At 45.1% G+C, this 7,913-nt stretch overlaps 1 non-coding gene across 1 annotated transcript; it reads left to right on the plus strand.

The window, feature by feature from the left end:
* The first annotated feature begins 822 nt into the window (after positions 1–822).
* On the plus strand, positions 823–926 carry LOC143402647 (U6 spliceosomal RNA). The gene has a single exon (XR_013091726.1). It is a non-coding gene; the product is annotated as a U6 spliceosomal RNA (small nuclear RNA).
* Positions 927–7,913: the final 6,987 nt, after the last annotated feature.

The raw sequence follows: 7,913 nt of genomic DNA on the forward strand, positions 1-7,913 counted from the left end.
AGCAGCTCCAGAGGCTGAGGCAGGAGGATTGTCAGTTCAAAGCCAGCCTCAGTAATGGCGAGGCACTAAGCAACTCAATGAGACCTTGTCTCTAAATAAAATAAAATACAGTGCTGGGGATGTGGCTCAGTGGTCAAGTGCCCCTGAGTTCAATCTCTGGTACCTAAATTTCATAATTTTGCTTTTAAATAATTGAACATTGTGACCTTGGACATAGTGTGCAACAAATATCAGCTATTATTGTGACTTAGGGAAAAAAAAACTTTAAGAGGACAAAAATCCAAATTATAGAACAGGAAAATTTTATACAAATGCTTCAGTAGGGATGAATTATTTACTTTGCATATTAGGATTCCATTATAATAAATTGGTTGTAAACCACGTGAGGATATTTGCTTCATTAAACTTGGAAAATTTAATATTTATCACATGAAATTATTATAAATAATGATCTGATAATTGTTGGTTTATTTTGTTCACTTAAAATGGATCAGAATACTTTGACAACTTTATAACGTGTTGGGAGGGAAAGGGAATAAAATTTTGCTGACTCAGTTACCATTCCAATGAGACCATCTAAAGAAAAAATATACTATCTACACAGTATCCTGAGAAGAAAATTGGTAGAGTAAATGAAAGTCCCAACAAAGTCTAACAATAATAACTAAAATGTACTCAGCATTGTATATGATCCAGCAACCTAGAAATTTATGTGCATGCATCTTCCTCTTTTTATAACAATTCAGTGAGGTGAGAGTGCCATGTTGAACCCTATTCGATAGGTGAGGAAACTGAGGAACAGATGTATTAAATTGCTTGTGAGTGCTCACTTTGGAAGCACATATACTAAAATTGGAACAAAACAAAGATTAATGTGGCTTCTATACAAGGGTGACATGCAAATTCTTGAAGCAGTCCATACTTCTGTAAACTATAATGCACTAATAAAAATATTAAAATAACCTTCTTGAGACTCATGTAGTTGATAAACAGTGGAGCAGAAATTCAGGCCAGGTAATTTGACTTCTGCACGTACATTAAAATCTTTCTAAAATATAAGCCTGTGAGCTAATTTTGTATGTTCTAGTTTTCTAATAACTAAAAATTATTCAACATCAATTGCCCTGTGATAGCATGTTTATGAATTGGGGAGCATTGATGAGGTAATTAATTTTAAGTAAAGGTTAAAAAGGTTAGCTAGCTTTATATTTGTTAACCATAGTTTACCATAAACACCAATTCTAGGGGCTGGGGTTGTGGCTCAGCAGTAGAGTGCTTGCCTCACACGTGCAAGGCCCTGGGTTCAATCCTCAGCACCACATAAAAATAAATAAACAAATAAAATAAAGTTATTGTGCCCAACTACATCTACAAAAAATGTTTTAAAAACCCACCAATTCTAAAATGGAGTTGTCCAATATGCCACATGTGATTCAAAATTTTCTTGTAATTTTTGTTAGAAAAATGACAAAAAATGTTAGAATTTTAATAATATATTTTACTTAACCTAACATATCCAAAATATTATTATTACGGTGGCACACACCTGTAATCCCAGCAGCTCAGGAGGCTGAGACAAGAGGATTGCAAGTTCAAAGCCAGCCTTAGCAACCAGCGAGGCGCTAAGCAACTCAGTGAGACCCTGTCTCTAATAAAATACAAAACTGGGCTGGGATGTGGCTTAGTGGTTGAGTGCCCCTGAGTTTGATCCCTTGTATCCTCCCACACCCAAAGTTACAGTTTTAAGTCTTCAAAATCTGGTGCGTATTTGGCACTTTTGAACACGTCAGTTCAGATTAGCTGGTGGCCACTTGGTAATTCACATATGGCTTGTGGCTATAGGATGGGACTATATGGCTCCAGACAATCTATAGGAGAGCAAGTTTATTATTTCAATCTTATTTCCAACATGGTGAGACTAAGAAAAACCAGTTACCCATCCACACAGTAACTCCTAAGCTTCGAGAGTACCTTCATTTCAGTTAGCTAACTGGACAGAAAGCTGGTTGAATTGATTCTCCCCCCACAGTAACAGGGGCACATTTTAGAACGACAGTCTCCTCACAGTCTTGTAATTTTGTCTAAGAGAAAGAATGGAAGCAGAACTTAAGATAAAGCTAAACCTTCTGGGCAAAAACAAGTGGGTAGAAGTACCCCTCACAGAAAAAGGTGAGTCCCTAAGGAACTCGCCAAGTGGGTATTCAACGCAGACTTTTCCAAACCTTCAGCATTTGAGGGCAGGGGTGGCCAACGCGATGGCCCTTCTCTCTTCTGTGTTCAGACTCCATTTAGGCATGAATATATAGGCCAATGAACATTATTATAAGGTAGCTTTGTTTTTGTGTGTGGTTTTTTTTTTTTTTTTTTTTTTTTTTTTTTACAATTTTCTCATTGCATTTATTTGATACTGGGCAAGGTTAACCTTTCTCTAAATGTAATTTGTACCCCAAGTTTGGGACTCTAAGTTTTAGAGTTTGCACACAGGAAAAATTTGAATTTTCTGTCATAACTTTATTTGGCACTACAGAGATGCATAGAAATCCTGCTACAAATCAAACATGGCTTGTACTAGATGCTGGGAATGTTTTTGCTTCTTAATTGATAAATTATTAATAATACTTGTTTTTTAAAAAAAGAAGCTAAACAATAAAGAAATTGTACATAGTCCTTACTCTAGTTAATAGGTAACCACCGCTTCTGTTTTGTCTTCCCCTCCCTCGCCCTCCCTCCTTCCTTCGGTCACTCCTGTCTATTTTCATTCATCTCTCTTAGCTCATCTGTGTCCCTGTAACAACACAACAGAGGCAGCGGCCTTTTTAAAAGAAAGAGATTTATTTTGGCTCAGGATTTTGGAGGCCCAAGAGCATGGTGCTGGCATTAGCTTCTGGTGAGGGCCTCCTGTTGGATGGTATCACATGGCAGAGCCTGTGCAAGAGGGATCACATGGTGGGAGATGAAGCAAGGGAGTCAGGAAGGGCCAGGTTTGCTCTTCTATAACAGGCTCTTGCAGGAGCTAAGCCACCCTGTGAGACCTACTAGGCCTGTGAGACCAGTGCCTAAGGGCAGTCACAGACCTGATCACCTCCTGCTAGGCCCGCCTCTCAAAGTTCCCAATGCATCTCACTGCCATGGAATTGGGACCAAGCTCCCAGCAGTGACATTCATCAATGTTGTTAAATTGGGACCAATCTTTTAGTAATGACTTTTGGGGACAAACCTTTTCCAAACCATAGCATTATATGTGTGTGTGTGTGTGTATTACATATATATATATATATATATATATATTATATATATATATGATATATATACATATATATTTGATTTTAATCTTTTTTTTTACAGAATGGGATAATCCCATGATTGTTGTCTAGAACCCTCCTTTTCTTTCAAGATTAAACCAATATATTTCTCTGTATTTTATACATTTTAGTTTTTCAAATGAATACAGGGTATTGCACGTGCCGGATTTATTTAACCATCTCACTATTGGTGGACATAGAACTTATTTCTAAGTTTTACTATTACGGAACTTTTGTAATACACATCCTTGCCTATCTCTCCTTACATATTTGTATATTTCTGTCTAACAGGACTCTAGAATTGAGATAGGTAGGGGGAAATGTACATGCATTTTGAATTTTGATGGGTCCTGGCAAATCACTTAATGGCCTGCCAGAAAGACCCTTTCTTTTGACTTCACCTCAAAATGCCAGTATTCTCCTTATAAGAAAGTGGGCCACCTTTTCTTTCCCAAAACGGATCTTACATGTCCATTAGTTAATGTGTGTGGCATCAGTTGGTAATCACATTTTTTGCTTTGGGGCTTCTCAAATAGGTAGCAAGTCCAGAAGACACAGCTCTTCTGGGTTTTCTTATGTTATTGACATTCCTTTGGTGAGTCACAAACACTGGAAAATAAATGCCAGGCTCCCAGGGGTTTGAAGGAAGACACGGCAGGTAGGTTTTGGATTCAGTAACTGATCTTTCGAGAAAACATAGTAGGGAGCGAGGACTCATCCACTCCAGGGTGGCTGCCCTCTAGCTCTGTCCTTTAGAGGAAGCAAGACCAGGGTCTCCTAGTATTTTCCCTTCTTCTTCCTCGTGGAGCATCCCTCCCCTCCCCAGTGCCACTGCCTCCAGTGCACGGCCGGTCCTTGGCACAGAGTCACGGTGCTCGCGGTAGATGCTCAGCAGTCGCAGCCGGTCGCCAAGCAGAGTAGCAGCAGGAGGTTCACGCTGCAGCCTGAAAGTTGCGCTTGAGCTCCTGGGTGACCACCGTCCCCTGTTTACTACCGGAGCTGACGCCCGCCGCCGCTCTCCCGCGGAGCCCTCCAGGTCAGGTACCCGATCCCCGGCGACGCCCGGAGCGAGCGCGGGCGGCGGGCGAGCAGGGCCGGGAGGTCCCGGGCAGCCGGGCGCTGCGGCAGCGGCGGCGACAGGAGCGCCGCGTACTAGTTGCTCAACACTTGATCACTTTGCGGGGCTGCCTCTCCCTCGAGGGAATCTGCAGTTTGGGGCTCCCAGGAAGAAAGGTGCGGCGGCGGCGGGGTGGACAGGGCTCCGAGTGTCCGGTGCGGGAAGGCAAAGGGGTGCCGGCGGGTGCAGCCCGGCCCGGCTCGCTTCCCTCGCTCACCTCCCGCTGCAGCCGCGGGAGGCCCGGGCGGTCCCCCGAGCGGTCCCCCCGCAGCCGTGCGGCCACCGAGGGGCGGGGCCGGCCGGCCCGGGACGCTGCGGCCGGGGGTGCGGGCCCGGCCCCCGGGCCCGGCGGTTGCCATGGTGACGCAGGGTCGGCGGCTCGGCGCGGCGCAGACAAAGCCGCCCGCCGCCCGCCGGAGCTCCTCCTCCGCGGGCCTCCTCCCCTCCCGGGCGCCGCCGCCGCCGGAGCGGCCGCCGGTCCTCCCGCCGCCTCGGCCGCCACCGCCGCCGCGGGCCAGGTGAGGGGGAGGGGCGCGGGGCGGCGCCCGGGTCCCCGAGGGCCTGTCCCCGCCCGGAACGGCCGCCGCCGCCCTCGACGCCGCCGCCGCCCGCCCGCCCGCCGAGGACCGGCCGCAAACTTGGGGCCGCGCGGCGCAGCCTCCAGAGGGGGGCTCGGCGGGGCCGCGTCCGCCACCCAGCGGAGGGCAGCGCGGGCGGCCGCAGGGCGGCGCGGGGCGGGACCCACCTGCGCGGTCCGCTCGCCGCCGGCCGCTCGGAGCCTCCCGAGTGTCGCTCTCCGAGTGTGGGTCTCCGTCCGCCGCGTCCTCGAGGCTCTGGGAAAGGAGGTATGCAGACTTTCCGGCTCCTCCTCCGCGAGGCTGCGAGGGAGGGCGGCCGGGGGAACGGACGCGGGGCCAGGACGTGATTTTTTATTTTTTAAATTTCAATAAATCTCTGAAAAGTCAGCCCATGCTCTTGCCTGTGGCTGAAGCATGGGGAGGTGTCATCTGAAGTTCGTCTGGATTTTCAGTCGGAAAGGCTGGACCTTTGGAAGGTGCACCTGCACCTGTAACGGGGTCCCCGGGAAGGGAGCCGCGGTCCCCCCCACCCCCACCCCGCACTCCCGGGCGGAGGGAGAGCTGGACTTCGTTAAGGGCACACGGGGCGCCTGAGGTCGTGGCTCTTGTTTCTGGAAGGCGTTGCACTAAGGCTTTTAGGAGCTGGAAGATGCCTGTGTTTGATGTGCCGGGAAGCTGTGCAGAGCACCTGGGAGGCAGGTGGCTGGGCGGCGTTGGCACAGTTTGTGAGCGCGGAGCTCCGGGATGCAGTTGCCAAGGGCGTCTGGGCACTGGCTCGGGAATTGCTCAAGTTCTGGGTACCCGCTGCTCTTCAGTGGCCCCAAGTCTTGCGGTCATTCCCGTGAGTTTTAGTTTGTTGCAGACCCAAAGGATAATTAATTAAGCGTGAGATCGCGAAGACTTGCATTTTGGGTACCTAAGGATCACCTTACATGTGGTAATGTGAAAGAAAACATCTTCTTTTTCAGAAACACTGCTTATGGATTTAGAAGGAAATTGAACAGATGTTAATATGATTTGGTTTAATTGGGGGGAGATGTCCTATTGGTAACTGCAAAATGACCCAACTAGTGTAATTGAATACCCAACTTAGAAAAACAATGTGTAAGTTGGAATAAGTCAGTTAGAGAACACTATATGGCAATGCAAGTAATTATATTTTTGCTAGAAGGCAGTTAATCAAAGGGTGGCATTGATCATTTTGAATTGCAGTTAAATTGATTAGAATTCTCAATATTACAGCTACTAGAGGTGTCAGCATAGAGTACTTATCTAATATTCCTTTTTCATCTTTTGGGATTTCAACACCTGTCAGCTTGCTGATTAGTAGGTTTCTAAGTTCATATTTGCTAGCAATTAAGTTATGCTACTTCATTAGAAAACTGTACTGGAAACTAATGGATTTAAGTTGCAACAATTTGTAGATCACTTCACAATTGGGTTGTTTTTAAACTGAATTTTACCTGCAGATTGATTCACAGATTCTCTGTTAAATACTCTTTGATGATGGTAATGAAATGGTACAGTGATTAAAATGAATTACTTCATTTTAATCGGTTTTGAGAAGATAACCAGGAGAGAAAATAAGCATTTTTCTCATTTAGGCATGAAAGGTGATCAGAATACTGAAGCCTAGGCATATTCTATGGAATCAGAGTGTAGTTTATCTTTTTTTTAAAATTCATATTTAATGGTAGTTGAACACAATCTTTATTTTATTTATTTATTTTTATATGGTGCTGAGGATCGAACCCAGGGCCTCGCACATTCGAGGTGAGCACTCTACTGCTGAGCCATAACCCCAGCCCCTAGTTTCATCTTTTGTACTAAAAAATTATTTTTGTGTTCTTTCTAAGGTACCAGGAGCACAGCCTTATTCAGATCTTTGTTAGCTAATCTGCATTCAAGTACAAGGACTCTGTACAGGCTTTCAGCCAGATGAAACCTGCCCTGAGTTCTAGCCTGAATATTTATGCTATGGCTCATACAATGAGCCCCGAAGAATGGAGATATCCAATGTTAATTTAGCACATTAAGGGCTCATATTTTGCTTTTCTGCCAGCTCACACAGGCACAAGGTTCCATATAGCTTTGCATCTTCAAAGCTGAATCATTTGCTGCCAAAAAATAAAGTCAGTAAACAGAAATAAACAGTCATGTATTGCAGGCACTGCTTTGTTGTCGTGGTTTAATTATGAAGCTCTGAAGCATGGGATGGAACTGTGTCAGTGCAGAGAGCAACAATGATCAGGCAAGCTGGTAAGTGTTACGTATTCTGAGGTATGTGTAATCAGACAATAAGAGAGACATACTCTGATGTCCACAGTATCTTCCAGGAAATGCAGTTTAGATCAGCAGCCTGGTGGAAGCAAGCAATGACCTCAGGTGTAAAACACAAGTCATTAGCTGTTTCACCGAAAGGTCAGTCTTCCTCTGTGTCTGTAGGCTTCAGAGTCTTCATTTTATGAAGTAAAACTGGTCTTAGTCTTTGGCATAAGTTGTAAAATACAGTCTGATAATTGTTACCACACTCACGATGCTACGTGAAGAATCCTGGGATTTAATTTATAAAGCATATTCAAAGACAGAAAATAAGGAGTATTCTTCTTTAATTTTGGATTACCACCATATTTGTGCTTTGGAAAGGCAGTTGTTTGTTACCACAGAAGCCTGCACGGGCAGCTAAAGCCACTGAAGCTGCTGTTTGCTGTTTCTGGGTCAACATTCTCTTGCAATTTCTAGTTGCACTGTGATAACATGATTGCTGGTTGGTGATTTAGCCTCTAGTGTAATGTGTTATAGCATTTATAAAAGCACATTTGTGAAGGATAATAGTTTTTTAATGATTTCTTCATTATTAAAACACTTAGGTTGAGATTTGTGGCTGGGGAGAAGAATGGGACCCTGAGACCACAA

This window comes from Callospermophilus lateralis, chromosome 6 (assembly GCF_048772815.1).
Source record: "Callospermophilus lateralis isolate mCalLat2 chromosome 6, mCalLat2.hap1, whole genome shotgun sequence".
Lineage (NCBI taxonomy): Eukaryota > Metazoa > Chordata > Mammalia > Rodentia > Sciuridae > Callospermophilus > Callospermophilus lateralis.